At 37.3% G+C, this 19671-nt stretch overlaps 1 protein-coding gene across 7 annotated transcripts in view; it reads right to left on the bottom strand.

Moving 5' to 3' along the window:
- LOC124268474 (serine-rich adhesin for platelets-like) overlaps positions 1-19671 on the bottom strand; it is a 102643-nt gene that overhangs the window by 10903 nt on the left and 72069 nt on the right. For 6 of the 7 annotated variants that reach the window (XM_046703478.1, XM_046703491.1, XM_046703485.1 and 3 more), the window contains one exon: positions 79-253. The exons of the other annotated variant lie outside the window; for it this stretch is intronic. The gene's annotated coding sequence lies outside the window, so the exon portion shown is untranslated. The remainder of the gene's footprint in view (positions 1-78; positions 254-19671) is intronic. 7 annotated transcript variants of the gene reach the window in all.

The raw sequence follows: 19671 nt of genomic DNA, 5'->3' as shown, positions 1-19671 counted from the left end.
AGAATAAATAATTATTTGTATTTCACTGAATATGTGATATGGATGTTCATGAGTGATTAATATACAAATTTTACTTGCCAGTTTTCCATCTCCGTAGAAATACACAACATACATCATCCTTGCTGTGGATTGTCTTCACTTTCACAAATAAGTTTTTTTTAACAAGTCTCGATGACCTTCTGTCAATCCTTTATCAATACATCAAACTGTTCTTGTTTTTCATTGGCTGGCATATGCAATGCAAGTTGGTAACCTGTTAATCAAAGAAATGTCATTGTCACAATCTGTGTCAAACTTCCTGACAGCTTGGCCAGAGAGGATGTCTCCTGCAGATGTGTTAACATAGTTTTGTCATGGTTACTAATATAGTCAAGGATTGTCCGGTCATCTCACACAGAGGTATTTACTACACAGTGATGTCCTCTTGGCATGCCAGAGCCCTTATAACATTATGGCTGTTTTAGCTTAGATTCATCAGGTTTTTGATTCTTGGTTTGTTGGGGCATGGATGGTCATTTTACAGAGCAACTTACTCTACACAGTAATGTTCCCTTAGATGGTGGCATGTGGTCCTGTGCATAGAGCTCAGGTCACGAATCAGTTGAACTTAAGCAACGTCGAGCTCGGACAGTCCTTGGATGGGTAACCGTGTTTGGCTGCTTGGCTCTTGAAAGTATCGAGGACTTCAGTCCTACCCCACAACGAAAAGCACATGTGACACATGTGGTCTCACCTTAGGCAAGCGAGTTTGTTAAAAATTGCCTCTGTTCACCCAGCAGAAAATGGGTACCCGGTGGGATAAGATATGTGACTATAACCTTCTAGCGCCTAACAGGCAGCATGGGTTATCCGGGGTAAAAATGTGTTAGCGCTTTGAGCAGGCACAAGTGTGTGGAAAAGGCGCGTTATAAATGGCCATTATTATTATTATTATTATTATTATTAGATTCATAATGATTTTCATCTTGATTTGTTGATCATGTCACATTGATGTTCTGTAGCTATGAGCCCTACAATCAGGAGTATATAGCTTAGATTCATAATGATTTTGATCTTGGCTTGTTGAAGGATGGATCAGTCAGTTGTCTAAGATGGTACAGCTGCATCCTTTGGGCATGCCGGAAACCTATTATTGTGTTTTTGAGTCAGATTTTGTGTCCAAGTTTTTCCACACCATACCCTTCTTGTTAGTTCACACCAAAGTGGTAAATGTCTGAGACCTGTATCACCTTATGCTTTCCTCCAGCACCATGCCCACATGCTGGGATACAACTGCAATATTGTTAACAGTGGTGTAGAAGTCAGGGCCTAGATTTTCGAAGTTCTCTCAGCACTAAGACAGTCGTAAGTGCCATACATTAACATTAACTTACAACTATCTTAGCTCTAAGAGAGCTTTGAAAATCTAGGCCCTGGTACTCATATGGTTTGTGAGCCAATGTCTGTACACAGTGAGTGATTTTAGTTTTATGCTGCAGTCAGCAATATTCCAGCTATATGGCGTCGGTCTGTAAATAATCGAGTCTGGACCAGACAATTCAGTGATCAACAGCACGAGCATCGATCTACATCTGTGCATAGTTATTGGTTAATGGTAATAGTTATCTACCCTGAATGATATACATCGTATCATGTGAGTCTACAGACAAAGTTGGTATTAACTGCTTGATTGTAGAAGTTGGTGAGCCAAAAATGAAGCATACAACTTTCTGGATAACAACTTCTTGTTTATTGCATAGAACAATGTTTCATTGTAGATTCTTACACTGTTATCAGGCTAAAGGTGAGCTAAAAGTGTAAGAATCTACACCGAAATATGTCTCTTTTCAATGAACAAAATGTTGTTATGCATAAAGTCATATGCTTCATTTCTAAAGTGGGTCTGGATTACTTATTAGAACTAAAAATGTTTAGTTTTAGTTCCTAAACAAGGAGAAGTTAACTAAAGAAATAACACCATATTTCACAGCATGGAATGACAAGAGACATTCACAGACAGAGTATTTCATTTCATCCTAACTCATAGAAATATATAATGCACTGGATGACACAAGATTTCAAATAACACAACCTGAAGCATCAAGCTGACATATAAATAGCTATTTCATGGTATTAAAAGTGAGAAAAACTGGTCCAAATTATGACAGTCATCCCTTTCAAAAAATGATCCAAGGAACGCATAAATGAAAGAATGATGCTACGTTCTGTAGAATCCTTTGTGTTCTTTCAACAGTCAAAATAAAATTTCTCTTTAAACTGTGTTTGACAATGACAATCTAACTTGACTATTTTCCAAAGAAAACAGAAACATCCCTACAGTCATATGTTCTATGCTTGCACTGTATAACCTGACAATAAAGGTCTAGTTGTGTCGGTGAAATTCAATACATGTCCAAAATAATCATATCCAGAACACAGACACAGGGAAAAGTCACAGGATCATTGATACTTGGAAACCATTATATATTTAGTATCAGATGTCTGCCTTGTGTGATTGTATCTTTCCCCAGTGAAGGGTTGTTTTACATGAAAAAAGTCCACATTCATGCTCGTTCAATCAAATATATTTTACTTCAGGGGGAGGGGGGAGATGAGAAGAGGGGCGGGGGGAGAAGAGAGAGAGAAAAGGAAGAGGGGGCAGTAGAGGAGTAACATACCTATCACTTCTGCCCAACCATTTAAAATGTTGCTGATAAGTGACAAAACAAAACTGATAAATTGTGGCAAATCAGTAAGTTTTTCCTACCAGTATTCATTCAAATTACCTACAATATGACTATTTATCTATCAAAAATCAAAAAGATTTTGCTAAAGTCATGACATACATAATTGTGTATATAACAATTGTGTTTACCTACCTCAGAATTGGAAAACAGAACAAATATGGAATCACCACGATGTTGGATACTGTTTGTATCTAATTGCATATTGCTGTCAGATATATAGTCCCGCTCACGTTTCTTGTGCAATTGTAGGCCTTATCAAATAGAGTGCATGGACGTTATCTCAGATAATATATGACCTGGTACACAAGATAATTCGTAAGTGTTCAAGGGTCAATAGCTGATAAAACTCTGTCAGAGATATATGAAAAGGTCATGACCTAATTGCTTGAAAATAAAATAAAGAAAGCTATACAAATGCTGTTAAATTGCTGTTCCATCACAGTTTAAAGAAATGTTTTTGCCTTCTCAATTAATATTTATTGTGTTCTGTACGAAAGGACATCATAACAGGAAATTTCACGTTGTTCTCATTTCTGCAGCAAAAATGAAATAATGGGGTGTCTTGGTTCATTCAAATATTTCATTTTACCCACTTGCAGAATTCAACCAAGGTCTAAGATGCAATTGCTGAGTTTCTCACTGTACAATGTGCTGATTCATAAAGGTCAATCTGTGAGTTGATGTTGACTGATTACTTTTAGCTGTCAAACACAATTTGAAAAATCACTTTAGCATTTTAAAAGCACACTTTATTTTGTATAAAATGTATTTATGCTTGTTTATGCTAAACGAATGAAACAAAATTTATATATACAGTATAAAAACAAATGTTTGTATGTTTCTCATTGGCAATCAGCTCTTCTGAGCTAAAAAGGTTTTGCAAGAAACACATATTAGTCAGAGTTTAATCTGAAAACCCTTTCACAAGATTTCCTATTTATTAAACTAAAAGACAGTGTCCTTGATAGTCTGTCTCACAGTCCCTGAGCCACATTATTTTCCCTACTGCCAAGCCTCTCTGCAGTGCTAAAGCCCTACATAAAGTAAGTCTAGATTTCCTCAGGTTCATTTACCAGGATTTGTTTCAGAAACAGATATTTTTTTGTGCTAGCAAATTAAACACAGTGAATATGAACAGAAATGAAGATATCGAGAAAGCCATAAAAGTAGCACTTATAAAACTACGAATAGAAGAAATATGTCCAAACCAGCGAATTGGTATCATGTCTTAGCTGAAGGGAAATGACATGCTGTACTGTTACCTAACTGGGAGTGGTAAATCTTTGACAAATTGTACCATTTGTTTCACAAAACAAACGAAGCAACAGTAACTGTCGTATCCTAACTCGTAGCACTCATAAAGAGTGAGTGAGTGAGTTTGGGTTTACACCGTATTCAGCAATATTCCATATATGGCGGCAGTATGTAAATAATCGAGTCTGGACCAGACAATCCAGTGATCAACAGCATGAGCATCAATCTACGCAATTGGGATACGATGACATGTGTCAACCAAGTCAGCAAGCCTGACCACCCAACCCCGTTAGTCGCCTTCTCATGAAGAACCAAATTGAAAAGGCACAGCATCTCGGAATTAAATCTGTTTACCTTCGTGATGTGATTGAGGCATGCAAGGTGAAATCTGGTGAGGATGATCTAGTATCTACAAATACCCAGAACATCTTCAAGCATAAGACAGACGCTGGTCTTTTCACTTCCATTGAACAGTTTGTTTAAAAAAAGGGGGTTTTCTACATCCTCTTTGCATATTATACAAATGGAAACTTTTGAATTTGGAGATAATTTCAAATTCATAAATAATTTTGTTGGTGTTCCAGATAGATCTTGCACCTTGGTCATCTAGTCTCCAAGTGACATTGTTGGCTGCAAGTTTCCCAACTGTAAAATGTTAGGCAGTAAGGGGGCTTGACTGGCCCAAGTGAGTTGATGACAGGAGATAGGACAGGGCTTAACAAAATGGCCAATAAATATGCCTGTCACTTACACCGTTATCTGATGGTTGTATGATGTGACTTCTAATTGGTAATGACCCCAGCACATGTAGCCCCAATGCAGATGTTCTTAGTCTCTGAATCTCTGGTCTCCCAAGGGCTCCTTTTCAATATAAATGGGCTTGTTTGTTACTATCAAAATTATATATATTCAGAGACAAAGCATTAGTCTATGTCCTTGATTAAAGTATCCATTTGAATTGTTAATGAGATGATTATACAACAGCTTTTTCTTCACAGCACTTCCCATTCCATTCCAAAGTTCTGTCATCACATGAAATATGAAGCCTGTGTTGAATTAGGAATGTCGTTATGACGTGAGAAGAAAACATTGTATTGTTACATGTAATTACACAGTATAATTCATCAGGTACTCTTCTATCAAAGCCTAATATGTTCTAAGGCAGGTAGGTACATGAAAGCATGGTTGGGGAAAATAAGATATAAATTGGCACAAAGAAATGCTAATAATGTCACATTGAATTATTAGTAACCAAATAATGGTGATAATTCAATGGAAAATAGCGTGATACCCAAAATGAGAGGACTCTTCGCCATTTAGGACTGTGATAACATTATATTTCAAACCATTTCCACATTTTCCTTTGAAATTGCTTCCATCGACAGAATAAAATGACTAATTTGTCTGAGAAATGTTGACAAATGAGGTCCCATTGTCACCAACATATTGACTCAGAATGACATGCTGATGTCATGCTGTTTGGTAAAGACACTCACTCACTCACTCAGTAAGCAACACTGGTGCATGACATACCATAAGGTTGAAGCTTGTTATGATATGTCATTGCACACAATTAGAAAAAATCTTTTCAAATTCGTTATTTGTTGAGTATTCATTACCAAGACTATTTCATTTGGAACCAACATCATTAGCTAGGCATTCACATTTTAAAACTCCCATGCATCTGCAAGCACCCTCAAATCTGAAAACACATAATGTTTAATGACAATGCAGAAAGAGAAAGCCATTGACTATTTCCTGCACTACTCTCTCACTGCATGAACTCTCACATTTACAAGACAGACATGACGGTATTCTGGAATTGCTTGACGTCAAGACAGAATGTCAAAAACTCATAAAACAATTGATGATGTTGTATGCATCTTTGATAACTGAACTAGTTACTTGAGTAGATTGTCTACAAATGAAAATAAATTGAAGAATTCTGGATTCCAACCCCATTTAGCAACATATGGTAACGATCAGATCCTAAGTCTACATCCCAAGAGTTCAGAGAATAATGTGTGTTCATTTTCCACATATTATTTAAACCACATTTATTACTGGCTTTCCATAATGTACACCATCACAAGATATTGTCATTATTCTTACTTTTGATGATAAATATGATTTCAAAATGTACCATATAGGCATAAGACTGACTGACTGACTGAGTTTGGTTTTACGCCGCTTTTAGCAATATTCCAGCAACATCACGTCGGGGGACACCAGAAATGGGCTTCACACATTGTGCCCATGTGGGGATTCGAACCCGGGTCTTCGGCGTGACGAGCCAACGCTTTAACCATTAGGCTACCCCACCGCCCATAGGCATAAGAAGCTTAATAATTCTGAAACATAACATTTACAAGATACAGACTGATTTTTCTAATTTTGTAACATCTTCTATGTAATCCCTATGTCAACTTTATGAGACAAAGATAGGAAACTTCAATTCCACATGCTGAGAAATAACATTCAGTGGCCTACAATTTAAAAGAGAGTGATTTAGATAGTTTTATGCTTTTAGCAATATTCCAGCAATATCATGGTGGAGAACTCCAGAAATGGGCTTCACACATTTGACCTATTTGGGGAATCAAACCCAGGTCGTCAAGCAAATGCTTTAACCACTAGGCTACCCTACCGCCCAAACCGGGGAAGGGGAACAAGGAAGAGATGGAGTAGTATTCTGAATGGCATTTAAAAGTGATGCAAATAAAGGCAAGCACTTCTTTATTTGAGAAGACGACGTTTCAAAGTATATTCTTACAGTAAGATCAATCAACAAGTACAAGAAGATGATGGAGCGAGAATATACACCGAAATGTTGTGTTTCTCAAATAAAGAAGCTGACATTCATAAATTCTTGCCTTTAAGGAAGAGACGGTAGTGACAGAATGTCTTTGTGAAAAAAATGGTTAATTGATTTGAGATAATTTCTTTCTTTTTTCACAAGAACATATTCTTCCTAACAATATGGTGTGAAAACAAAATTGTTTGGTTCCTCCTTAAGATCTACCTTGAGTATCAGTGACTGTACAAGTAATCTGTCAGTAAATGAAATACCAAGTACAAATACTTTACTTCACCTCAGCAGGTTGTCAAGAACATACTGAGATCACAAGGCAAAAGTAATCATTGAACTTGCATCAACTGAGCAATTAGCTTTGAGAATTGCCAAATCACATATTCTCTTTGTGTTCAAAAGACATGACAGAATCCTTTACATAGAAACATTCAAGCTATTTCAAAGTCTTCAAAAGATGACAAAACAAGCTCGATGATCTGTGGGTCATGGCTGACATGTCTTTCTTTTATAATTGATTTGCAGAACTGTCCATAACGAACAGTCGTTTAAACATCTTGACAGTTATTAAAATTTCATTAAGTATATTTTAGGTTGCTTAAAAAGAGTGTAAAAAATTTCAACACAGTATTGTGTTACAAAATTAAATTACAATAAAACAGAATTTCATGCTTTTGTATCAGTGCTTAGTGTCTGTATTCATATGTTTCTCATTGTCAATCTGAACAACTGAACTTAAAGGTCTTGCTGGAAACATAATAAACAACCCTAGCTAACATTAGTCTTCAAACCTTAAAACAAAGTTTGTTGAAAGAAACATTGAGGCAAGAATCAACACTGTCCTGTATCAGTAGGTTTGACCTTCAGGAATTTGTAAGTTGGAACTGAGATAAAACACAAATACATTTGCTTGAAAAAGTATCTTTGCTGGAACATAAACAGATCAAACTGTTGATACTTTAAAACTATTCTGAAGACACATAGAGTTCCATTAATGCTGCTTGGATGACAAATTATACAATAGCATGTACAGCAAAGTTAACAGTTTTTGCAAGGCTTTAACAAATGAAACTCTATAACATTAAACATGGTATCATGCAAGTGGTTATTTTAACAAACTGGAATGTGAAGAATTTAGGTAAAACAATAATAATGCCCAAATATATATAATAGATCAAACATACAGGGATTTTTCAAAAACTACAATAGGAAACATGAACAAGTTTTCAGAGCTTTGGCAATGGGAATGCCAATTTACAATTATACGATAGGTAGACGAGGTATGTGATGTAGACTATCAGTTTTCAGACTTAAATTTTTGTAAAGGCTGTAATCCAATATGATTTTGGTCATTGACATTTCTAAAACTATTAAAATATGCATGAATTCTGCCTTTAGAATGTAGACTATTTCACTGGCAAAAATACATTTACAGGGGTAAGTATTTTTCTTATAATCATACTGTTAACTAGGGGCAGCAGTGTGTGAAATAGCGAAATGGGCAACATACAGCATTGAAAGCAAAAATATTTTGAAGAACAATTGTGTTTTTCCCAAAATACCCAGTATCAAATCATTGGTTAAACCTGAACCACCATACTGCATCCCATTGAATTGCAGGAATCAGCAACCAATAGTTAACAGGGGCCAGTGAGTTATCTAAACCTGTTCAGAAGCAGATTTTCAGCCCTACATGTGGACCAATTGTCAGCACAACATCCCAAATTGGAATTGAAATGTTCCTACATCGAACGGGGGCGGTGGGGTAGTCTAGTGGTTAAAGCGTTCGCTCGCCATGCTGAAGACCCTGATTCTATTGTACATGGGTACAATGTGTGAAGCCCATTTGTGGTGTCCCCCACCGTGATATTGCTGGAATATTGCTAAAAGCAGCGTAAAACTAAACTCGCTCATTCCTACATCAAACGCCTACTGTTAATATGGTTGTACCCAGAGTGATTCTAGACTGAGTTAAGCTTGTCAAGGTGACTGAGTAATCTTTAGCACTAACAATTTCTATTGAGATGACCATTGATAACAGACACCCCCAAACATTAAAAATTGTTGTATTGAATACAGCTGTACACCGTCATGCTAAAATATGTGCAAAAGCAAGAAAACACAGACTTTAAAAATCCCATTTCTGAACAAAATAACAATTTCCCTGCCAATGTCTACAAGGTTTGGAAACCTATATAAATTGCTTTCAAGTTCATAAGCTGCAGACAGCAACAGTGTAGGGTTTATATTCCCAACATATAATATCCCTCATCAGATGGTTGGTTCTCACATGGACAATTTCAATTTTTATCCGAGTGAGGAACTGCTACTTGGCGTCTTTTCACTGGCTGCAAGTAATCGCCACATCACAACGCCAGCATCCATTATCCATGGGTAGATTGTTAATCATGTTTAATAATCTATACCATAAAATCAAATATTCATACAACTAATGGCTGTGTTTCTATGTCGTACGACATGCTGTTTTTCATGGAACATATTGGCTAGAATATGACAAACTGGATAAGTATAATTCCAGATAAGCACTTATAGACACTTTTTCCTCGGTATGTTGTATTGATACTTCACAAGCATATGTATATTATAAACAGTCATCTATATGAATTGGGTTTTTTCAGCTGCTTTAGCAAGGTGGTGAACATATGAATAGTTAAACATATACAATTGAAACAACAGGGTATGATGAGCACTACTTTTTGAAACATCATTTTAAAATCAGCAAAACATTTAGAAAATGTTAAAATTGAAAAAAATGAAAAATACCAAATGTGTGATTGTCAAACGAGAATTAGTCACCAAATTTTTTAACACTTACTGCTGAAATATGTAGAAAATGTATCAAATCTCTTTAAGAAGCATCTCCAATAGTTAGGCATGGGTATATTTTATGAGTAAAGACTAGTTGGTTTGGTTTTCATAACAGAATAATTCAGACATACATTTTTAACCATACATCTATACAAGATTATTTCATGTCAAAAACTTTCAAGTAATATTAATAATTCAGTCATATTGATACATTTCATTATTTTTAACATCTGACATTCAATGTGAGCCAGCGAGATGCCTAATCATCATCCTTCCTCCTCTGGCTTTACTGCCTGCTTTATCAGGTGATAACAGTATGGTATTGGTTTCAAACTAGTTTCGCAAAGGACATCCAGACACCCTGGAGTTGAGTTGGTTGGTTCATGTATAATGCTGCACTCAGCAGTGTTCCAGCTATATGGCAACAGTCTGTAAATGGACCAGACAATCCAGTGATCAACAGCATCAGCATTGATCTAAGCAATTGGGCTTCGATGACATGTGTCAACCAAGTCAGCGAGCCTGACCACCCCATCACTGTCTGATAAGCAGGTATCAGCAATTCATGTCTTTCTATGTCAGACAATCATATGTCAGAAAAGTCCTGTGACCATCACTATCTGATAAGCAGATATCAGCAATTCATGTCCTTCTATGTAAGGCAATCATCACTATCTGATAAGCAGATATCAGCAATTCATGTCCTTCTATGTAAGGCAATCATACGTCAGAACAATCCCGTGACCATCACTGTCTGACAAGCAGATATCAGCTATTCATGTCCTTCTATATGAGGCAATCATACGTCAGAACAATCCTGTGGCCATCCCTGTCTGATAAGCAGATATCAGCAATTCATGTCCTTCTATGTAAGGCAATCATACGTCAGAACAATCCTGTGACCATCACTGTCTGATAAGCAGATATCAGCAATTCATGTCCTTCTATGTAAGGCAATCATACGTCAGAACAATCCTGTGACCATCACTATCTGATAAGCAGATATCAGCAATTCATGTCCTTCTATGTAAGGCAATCATACATCAGAACAATCCCGTGACCATCACTGTCTGATAAGCAGATATCAGCAATTCATGTCCTTCTATGTAAGGCAATCATACGTCAGAACAATCCTGTGACCATCACTGTCTGATAAGCAGATATCAGCAATTCATGTCCTTCTATGTAAGGCAATCATACGTCAGAACAATCCTGTGGCCATCACTGTCTGATAAGCAGATATCAGCAATTCATGTCCTTCTATGTAAGGCAATCATACGTCAGAACAATCCTGTGACCATCACTGTCTGATAAGCAGATATCAGCAATTCATGTCCTTCTATGTAAGGCAATCATACGTCAGAACAATCCCGTGACCATCACTGTCTGATAAGCAGATATCAGCAATTCATGTCCTTCTATATCAGACAATCATACGTCAGAACAATCCCATGACCATCACTCTCTGACAAGCAGATATCAGCAATTCATGTCCTTCTATGTAAGGCAATCATACGTCAGAACAATCCTGTGGCAATCACTCTCTGATAAGCAGATAACAGCAATTCTTCACCTTCTATGTCAGACAATCATACGTCAGAACAATCCCATGACCATCACTATCTGATAAGCAAGTATCAGCAATTCATGTCCTTTTATGTCAAACAATCATACGTCAGAACAATCCCGTGACCATCACTGTCTGACAAGCAGATAACAGCAATTCTTCACCTTCTATGTCAGACAATCTTACGTCAGAACAATCCTGTGACCATCACTGTCTGACAAGCAGATATCAGCAATTCATGTCCTTCTATGTCAGGCAATCATACATCAGAAAAATCCCATGACCATCAACAAATCCATGGTTTCAACAAACAGATGACATAAATTGTGAGACAATCATATATCAGAACAACTCAGTGACCATCACTGTCAGACAATCAGGTTTCTACAAATCCATGACATTCAATGTCAGATCATTACGTCAAAACAATCCCACGACCATGACTGTCAGATAACCAGCTATCAACAAATAGATGACATTCAATGTCAGACAATCACACATCACAACAACTCCACATCACTGTCTGACAATCAGCTATCAACAAATCCATGACATAATACATCATAACAATGATGTCAAGATAATTTCCAAAATGAATCTTATGAGATGTGAACTGTGTATAGGGTAGAGTTATAAAACAAATTATTAATGAGGCAGTGAATTTTTCAGTGTCTTAGTAACAAATACCTTTCATTTTAAGGAAGGCTGCTCATAACGTTAATGACCTCTACTCAGTTGCGTGTTGAATAAACTCCACTTTACAGGAGGTTCTAGACTTAAATCTCTTTTAAAATGGGACTATAGAGTGACCTCCACCTTACTTGGGACTATAGAATGACACCTACCTAAAGGAGGCTAAAGGATTACTTTTACCTTACCTGGTACTACATAATGACATCCACCTTGAAAGAGGATATGGAATGACATCAACCATTCTGCTGACAACACAATGACCTCTCCCTCAAAGGAGGCTAAAGAATGACATCCATCTTACATGGGACTACACAATGATCTGCACCTTGATGGAGACTACGGAATTATATCAACCATTCAGCTGACAACACAATGACCTCTCTAGAGCTGTTATTGTTACATTTTGTCAGATCGATAATCGCTAGTGTCAGATCGATAATCGATCGATAATATTCGTTAGGATGGTCATTTCAAAGTCAAATGTCTACTTTAGCGAACTAACTTCCGGGATGTTGTCAGCATGTGTCAATTGTTAACACCAGAAATTTACTTACATTTTCAGCATACGTCTTTGGATCATCAAGTATCCTATCTTCTTACGTTTCCGATCATTATATGTTTTCGATCCTGTTTATTGCGCGAAAATACGAGAAAATCCATGAGAAGCATCCTAAATGACAACAAGTTGATCCCCGCTATTGTTCTGACATCGATATGCTACGAATCAAGTTTCCATGCGGAGGCAACAGAATAAAAAACAACACAAAAGATTAATTTTAACTCTGGGATCCTTAATACAATATCTACCTCATAATCAAATGCACACAAAAGCTAAATCTTTACTCCAAAGATGCCATTAATGTTTCGTCTGCTTAGTTGACATACCACCTATCAAGATCACGCTACTAGTCATGTGACCTCGCTGGTAGATTTGTGTTCATGGCATGCCATGTTTAAAAAAAAAAAAAGGTCATATTGAAGGGTGAACAAAGACATTTCCATAAGGTTGAAACACAAAATTTATTCTGTGAAGTAGTATCATTTAGCACTGTATCGTAAGTTCAAGAGAATTAATGAAAATGAAAATAGCTCTACTGTACCCGCCTTGCGTAAGTCACGCGTTTGTATGCAAATGCAACTCAAGGAATTCCCTCTTTCAGCCAATTAGAAAGTAGCTAACCTGTAATACCTGGGTTGTATTGTGATGTTTTGTTGCATGATTGGACAAATGAGTTTTTCAATAAACCACTTTACAACTCATAGTATTTCAATGACGAAATAGGACACCCCAATCTAAATATATCTAGCATTGCCATTGGCTGACAGGGGAGGCATGCGCACTTGTGTAGTACAGAGCTTCCGTTTAAGAGGTAAACAAGCAATGACGACCAGACAGTTCGGTATAAAGAAAACATGACAAGGTAGAATAAAACGTCTTAATGTATCTGCATCCAAATAATGATTATTTCTGATTATCGATCTGCAGTTTATTTGTAATCGACAATCGTTTATTTTGACTTAGATCGAACGATTAACCGATCCTACGATTAATCGCTCCAGCACTAGACCTCTCCCTCAAAGGAGGCAAAAGAATGACATCCATCTTACATGGGACTACACAATGATCTTCACCTTGATGGAGACTACAGAATTACATCAACAATTCAGCTGACAACACAATGACATTTACCTCAGAGGAGGCTAAAGACTGACCTCCACCTTACAGGAGGCCATAGAATTACATCAACTATACAAGTAGTCAGCCTCATATCCCAATTGTGTGGATTTATACTCATGACTGACTGACTGAGTTTGGTTTTACACCGCTTTTAGCAATATTCCAGCAACATCACGGCGGGGTACACCAGAAATGGGCTTCACACATTGTGCTCATGTGGGGATTCGAACCCTGGTCTTCGGCGTGACGAGCCAACGCTTTAACCATTAGGCTACCCCACCGCCCCTCTATACTCATGATGTTAATAACTCGATCATCTGGTTCACACACTATTATCTTTATGGCTGGAATAATGCTGTGTACGATCTGTAATGAATGTTGGAAATAAGTGGGCTTGAAAAGGTAGAAATGAATCATGTAAACATTCTCTGTCAGAACATACTAATGATGTTTGTGAAGTACTTGGAAACATAAGAAGAAACTGAAAATCTAGTACAACCAATTAACAGTTTGGTCATGCACGCCTGCAGAGATAGAGTGATGGATGAATCTTTCAGGGGTCAGAATCGGTGATGCTGAGACAAGACTCTTCAAACCTTTTTATCAGGAACAAGTACATAGTTCTGCATACAGAAAGGCTTTCGTATGTCATAAAATATCCATAGCCTCTTTACAGATAATTGACAGTATGTCATAAAATCATATATTATTGAAAGGTGGAATAAGTTTGACGGCTTCCAACATCCATCATGATAATGTGATTGTAAAACAGGCATGATGAGAAGGTGATTGCATACATTAAAAGTATGTTAAAATTAGTCAGTGAGTGAGTGAGTGTGGTTTTACACAGCTGTTAGCAATATTCCAGCAATATCACAGTAGCAGACACCAGAAATGGGCTTCCCTCATTGTACCCATGTGGGGAATCGAACCCTGTGCTTCAGTGTGATGAGCGAACGCTTTAACCAATAGGCTACCCCACCACCCCAGATGAGGTGAAGTGAATGGGATTCAAAATCATGTTCAAGATAATCTCCCTTACATAGTGACCAGATTGCAAGTGTATGTGGGTGTGTGCTTTTACCAGTCTGGACTTAATCGTTTTTTTCCTAATATCAGCTCACTGAGATACAATGCTGCTGTTTTGAAATGGATACCACACTCAAAAAATATCATATAGATACCGAACTGTGCTTGTTTTGCCCTCTGAGGCGGTGGGGTAGGCGTGTGGTTAAAGTGTCTGCTTGTCGGCCCGGGTTTGATTCCCCACATGGGTACAATGTGTGAATCCCATTTCTGGAGTCCCCCGCCATGATATTGCTGCAATATTGCTAAAAGTGGTGTAAAACCATACTCACTCACTCACTGACTGTTTTGTCCTCTTAATGTTCAGTGCCAGGCAGTGTGACAACAAGAACCATCTTTTAATGTCTTTCGTTTTCACACAGCAACAAGATGAAACAAACAACCTTTTTTCACTGCAGATATGCTCTATTTTGGAAGCAGATATGATGGAGTTAGCTGTACTGACATGTAATATTAAATAGCTCGGAAGAAACCTGAAAGGTCATAAGCATCTTTACTCTGTGTGGAGGGCAGGAAGTGGATGAATGATTTTAGTGCTTGTTTGATCTCACACTTTAGCAGTACATTACCACTTTGATGCCATCACATCAAGTCATTGTTGATCTCACAACTACCCCATACAGTACATTACCACTTTGACGCCATCACACAGGTCACTGTTGATCTCACACTTGCCACATGCAGTACATTACCACTTGACATCATCACATCAAGTCACTGTTGATCTCACACTTGCCCCATGCAGTACATTACCACTTTGATTTCATCACACAGGTCACTGTTGATCTCACACTTGCCCCATGCAGTACATTACCCCTTTGATATCATCACACAGGTCACTGTTGATCTCACACTTGCCCCATGCAGAACATTACCACTTTGATATCATCACACAGGTCACTATTGACCTCACACTTGCCACATGCAGTACATTACCACTTGACATCATCACACAGGTCACTGTTGATCTCACACTTGCCCCATGCAGAACATTACCACTTTGATATCATCACACAGGTCACTGTTGACCTCACACTTGCCCTCACACTTGCCACATGCAGTACATTACCACTTGACATCATCACACAGGTCACTGTTGATCTCACACTTGTCCCATGCAGTACATTACCACTTTGATGCCATCACATCAGAACAGTTAAAACTTTAATAATCAGTCAAAAATATATCTTCTATACTGCTACATTAAAAAGAGACAATTATGCATATTTTTCAGTGTATTTTCTGCTCAAATTGTTTGGCAACAGCTACTCAAATCCATAAACTGCAAATATAGAATAGTTTATCCATAGTACTGCATTTAAATCTGCATTCTATTCCACGCTACTATACCAAATGTTTTACAATACAAGATTTAAGAATTTGAAACAAGAAATCAAATTCTGATACATAGTATGTGAAACACCAGAAATGTACCTTTAAATAATGCTGCGAAAATTACTCATGGAGTACAATACAGACATGAACAGAATCCTTAATCTTTTGTCCTACTAGAGATAAAATATTTAAAGTAACTACACAATCAGGAATATACTAAACATTACAGTAGAGATAGGATGTGTGTTTAATGACAGAAATGTTATGATCAATGAGAAGTAGCTGCCTTGCATAGTTAACACCTTCTATCTGATTCACACATTCCAATTATAAATACTTACAGAAACAATATACCTATTTCTATTGTCTTGGTGGATGTTGTTTTTAGTCCAAAGTAGAGAATATGTGAAAAGAATGTCTGGTTAAAACACTACAAGCTTTTAAATCATGTATTGCAGGCTCCAAAACTAAGTGATGGACTTAGGGTTAAAATGATTAAACAAGGCCATTGTAGAGCAAATTATGTTCGCTGGTTTCGATCTGCCACCAAACATCAAAATCAACAAAGCATGGAAGGAATTATTGATTTGAAAAACGCATTAGGAGAATCTGTCTTTGGGAGCTGATGAACCGTTTGCACATCTATTAAGGCAGAGATAATGTGTCTTATACTAAAGCACTGTTACCCAGTGTCCTTTGTGTGTCAACATAGCATCATACAAAAAGTCCTGATTAGCAATGCTGGCAACAAACAATACCGATGTTTCAACACTCTGGATAAACCTCTTGAAAAGTGATAGCAGTAAAAGGTTGAAGAGTGTCATCTCATGTTTTAAACATAAACTCAAACTGGATGAACCCTTCTTGTGAGCAGTGAAATATGAGAAATGTAATCGTCAAATCTTTCGTTGGCATTAGAAGTTGAAAGAACATGAATACACGACACTTCAAAAACAAAAGTGCATATCGACTGCTGTGGTTTAAAATGCGTAAATCCAAACAAATCCTGCCATGTATCCTTCTTTACAGTTTGCCCGCTCATTCAGTGACATGTGATCACATGTTCACTGAAGTGCAATGCACAGTTCATATTGAAACATGTACAGCATCATATGGCTCATGAGGCAACATGTATTGCATTAAAAGAGTCATCTATGCAATTGGTGCCTCATTTCATGGGTTATTACGCAAAGTGGTGCATTACATGTGTCAGTACAAAACACATATTTCGATTCAAGATTCAGGTTAGAATTGATCATCAGCAATCCATGCTTGTCGTAACAGGTGGGTTCATTACTTGGGAGATTAATGGGTTCAGCTGGGGAGCTGGTCAGGTTCATCATCTTGGTTGATTGTAATCCTGTGGCATAGATCAATGGTCGTGAAGTAATATGAGTTACTGTATGACAATTGACATGAAGCAATATGACTTTATTGTATGACAAGGACCATGAAGCAATATGACTATTGTATGACAAGGACCATGAAGCAATATGCCTGTATTGTATGACAAGGACCATGAAGCAATATGCCTGTATTGTATGTCAAGGGTCATGAAGCAACATGACTGTATTGTATGACAAGGGTCATGAAGCAATATGAATGTATTGTAGGACAAGGGTCATGAAGCAAAATGAATGTATTGTAGGACAAGGGTCATGAAGCAAAATGACTGTATTGTAGGACAAGGGTCATGAAGCAACATGACTGTATTGTAGGACAAGGGTCATGAATTTGAGGCATGTTTTATTGAATTGCAATGTCTCCTAAAATGGCTAGTGGTTAAGTATGAAGAACACATGAATAGAGACTGTAATAAAAAAAGCCGTAACAACCGGTTGTCATGCAAGAAGGACCTACAAAACATTTAAAATACACCTTAGCTGAAAGAATGAACAAAGTGTTCTATTCACATGTTTTGGCTAATTGTTCCTCAGATACCTCTAAAAGAATAAACCAAAAAGGGATTATACAGCAGCTAAAATATGGCTACCCTATTTTATGGTAGTGAGGATACTGTGCTGAATATGTTGTTCAGTGACACACAGTTTAATCAATGTTGTAAATCTAAATGTAATTTCTTAAAGATGAAGAGCCCTGTCCTCTACAATGAAACCAATGTGTCCATGCCCTTCAATGACACATTTTGAAGTTAATACATATTTCACCAGACTTTTATTCAAGCAATTACATAGCAACTGAATCCATTGCATAAACAAATACAGGACCCTGTTGAACGCTTCAGATCTTGCATTCACTTCCTTTCACACATTTCAAAATCAGTTCAGATTTAAGCACATGTTGATGGAATATCATCGCTACAATCAGAACTGAATAAAACACACAGAAAATACAATGCATTGACATCAAACCCATTTGCACCTCACTGCCCCTCCCTCAGTGACAACACTTTGGAAATCTTTCTCATCATTTTGATCATGTTTTGTTTCCAGTGTTGGGTGTAAATTTTAAAAGAACTTACCTCAACTACATCATGTCTATAGTGTTCAGCCATTTGTGAAACAGGTGCCCTGACCATATTTTTACATGATCTCAAAAACCAACATACATTCCACCTCTGCATCCAGACATGTGGAACTAATAACTTTCCATGGGTTGATGGCAAGAGCATAGGCAAACTGGTTTAATTACTGAGAACTATCTGTACTATTACGCAATATTGCACCTTGTCATTCAGTGATCAGAGAACATAATAGTTTTAGACAACATCTTGCTAGTAATCATGTTTGAGACAGCCTATAATGGAATAAAGGGTGATTACATGTAATTACAGCATTTAGTGCAAGAATGAAAGCATTTTCAAATTTCCTGCTTCATGTGAGGTGCAACTGGGTTCAAAGTCACGATTGCACTTTTGGAGTGAAGTGCTCGCAGGACCGTACATGTTAACTAGTCCTGGCTAATGCTGATGATAGCCCACCAGGGTAAAGTGAATACCTCACTCAGACTCTTGCTCAATTTTAGAACTTGGAAATTCCAATTTCTATGGCTTGAAACTACAAAATGCAACCACATAATCATATTCAATACCTCTTTTTTCACTTACATTTGTGGTGAATACTGTACCCACAAAGGCATACAATCTGGAGCCTCTTAGAATAGAGAACCAAAAGTTACCATACAGGTCCATGAATATGGAATGGATATCCAAGTTTTTGGTAGTGTGGAATTAGAATGCTTCGAAATGCTGCTCAGTGACACATGAATAATAGGATTTTGCAATAGATTGAGTGGTGCTGAAGCTGTTAAGAGGTCATATTAACATAGCATCATGTTAAAGCCTATTTCAAGGGTGGTAGTCTGTCTCAGAGTTCCTGAACCACATTATTTCCCCTACTGCCTAGCGCTGCCTACAATGCTAAAACCCTAAATGAAGCAAGTCTAGATTTCCTCAGGTTCAGGATCCAAATCTCCCATCTAACTTAGTCTCCTGTTCAATGTAAATGGGTTTATTTTTGACTATCAAATTTATATATAATCAGAGACTAAGCATAAGTCTACAAGGGTGGCTACAGTGATATTGAGAAACATTGCCATAGGTGAATTAATACCTTCTCATTTATTTGAAATGCTGTTATATATCTCTGTGACCTTTGTCTATCACTTGTTTGATAAAAATATTTGTATCATGAAAACAGAGAATGTATTACTCACTGCATGTATGTAGCCATTT

This window comes from Haliotis rubra, unplaced genomic scaffold, assembly GCF_003918875.1.
Source record: "Haliotis rubra isolate DU_JTF1 unplaced genomic scaffold, ASM391887v1 Scf101, whole genome shotgun sequence".
Taxonomy (NCBI): domain Eukaryota; kingdom Metazoa; phylum Mollusca; class Gastropoda; order Lepetellida; family Haliotidae; genus Haliotis; species Haliotis rubra.
The sequence above is the reverse complement of the archived record's forward strand: the minus strand, read 5'-3'. Positions and strand labels throughout refer to the sequence as shown.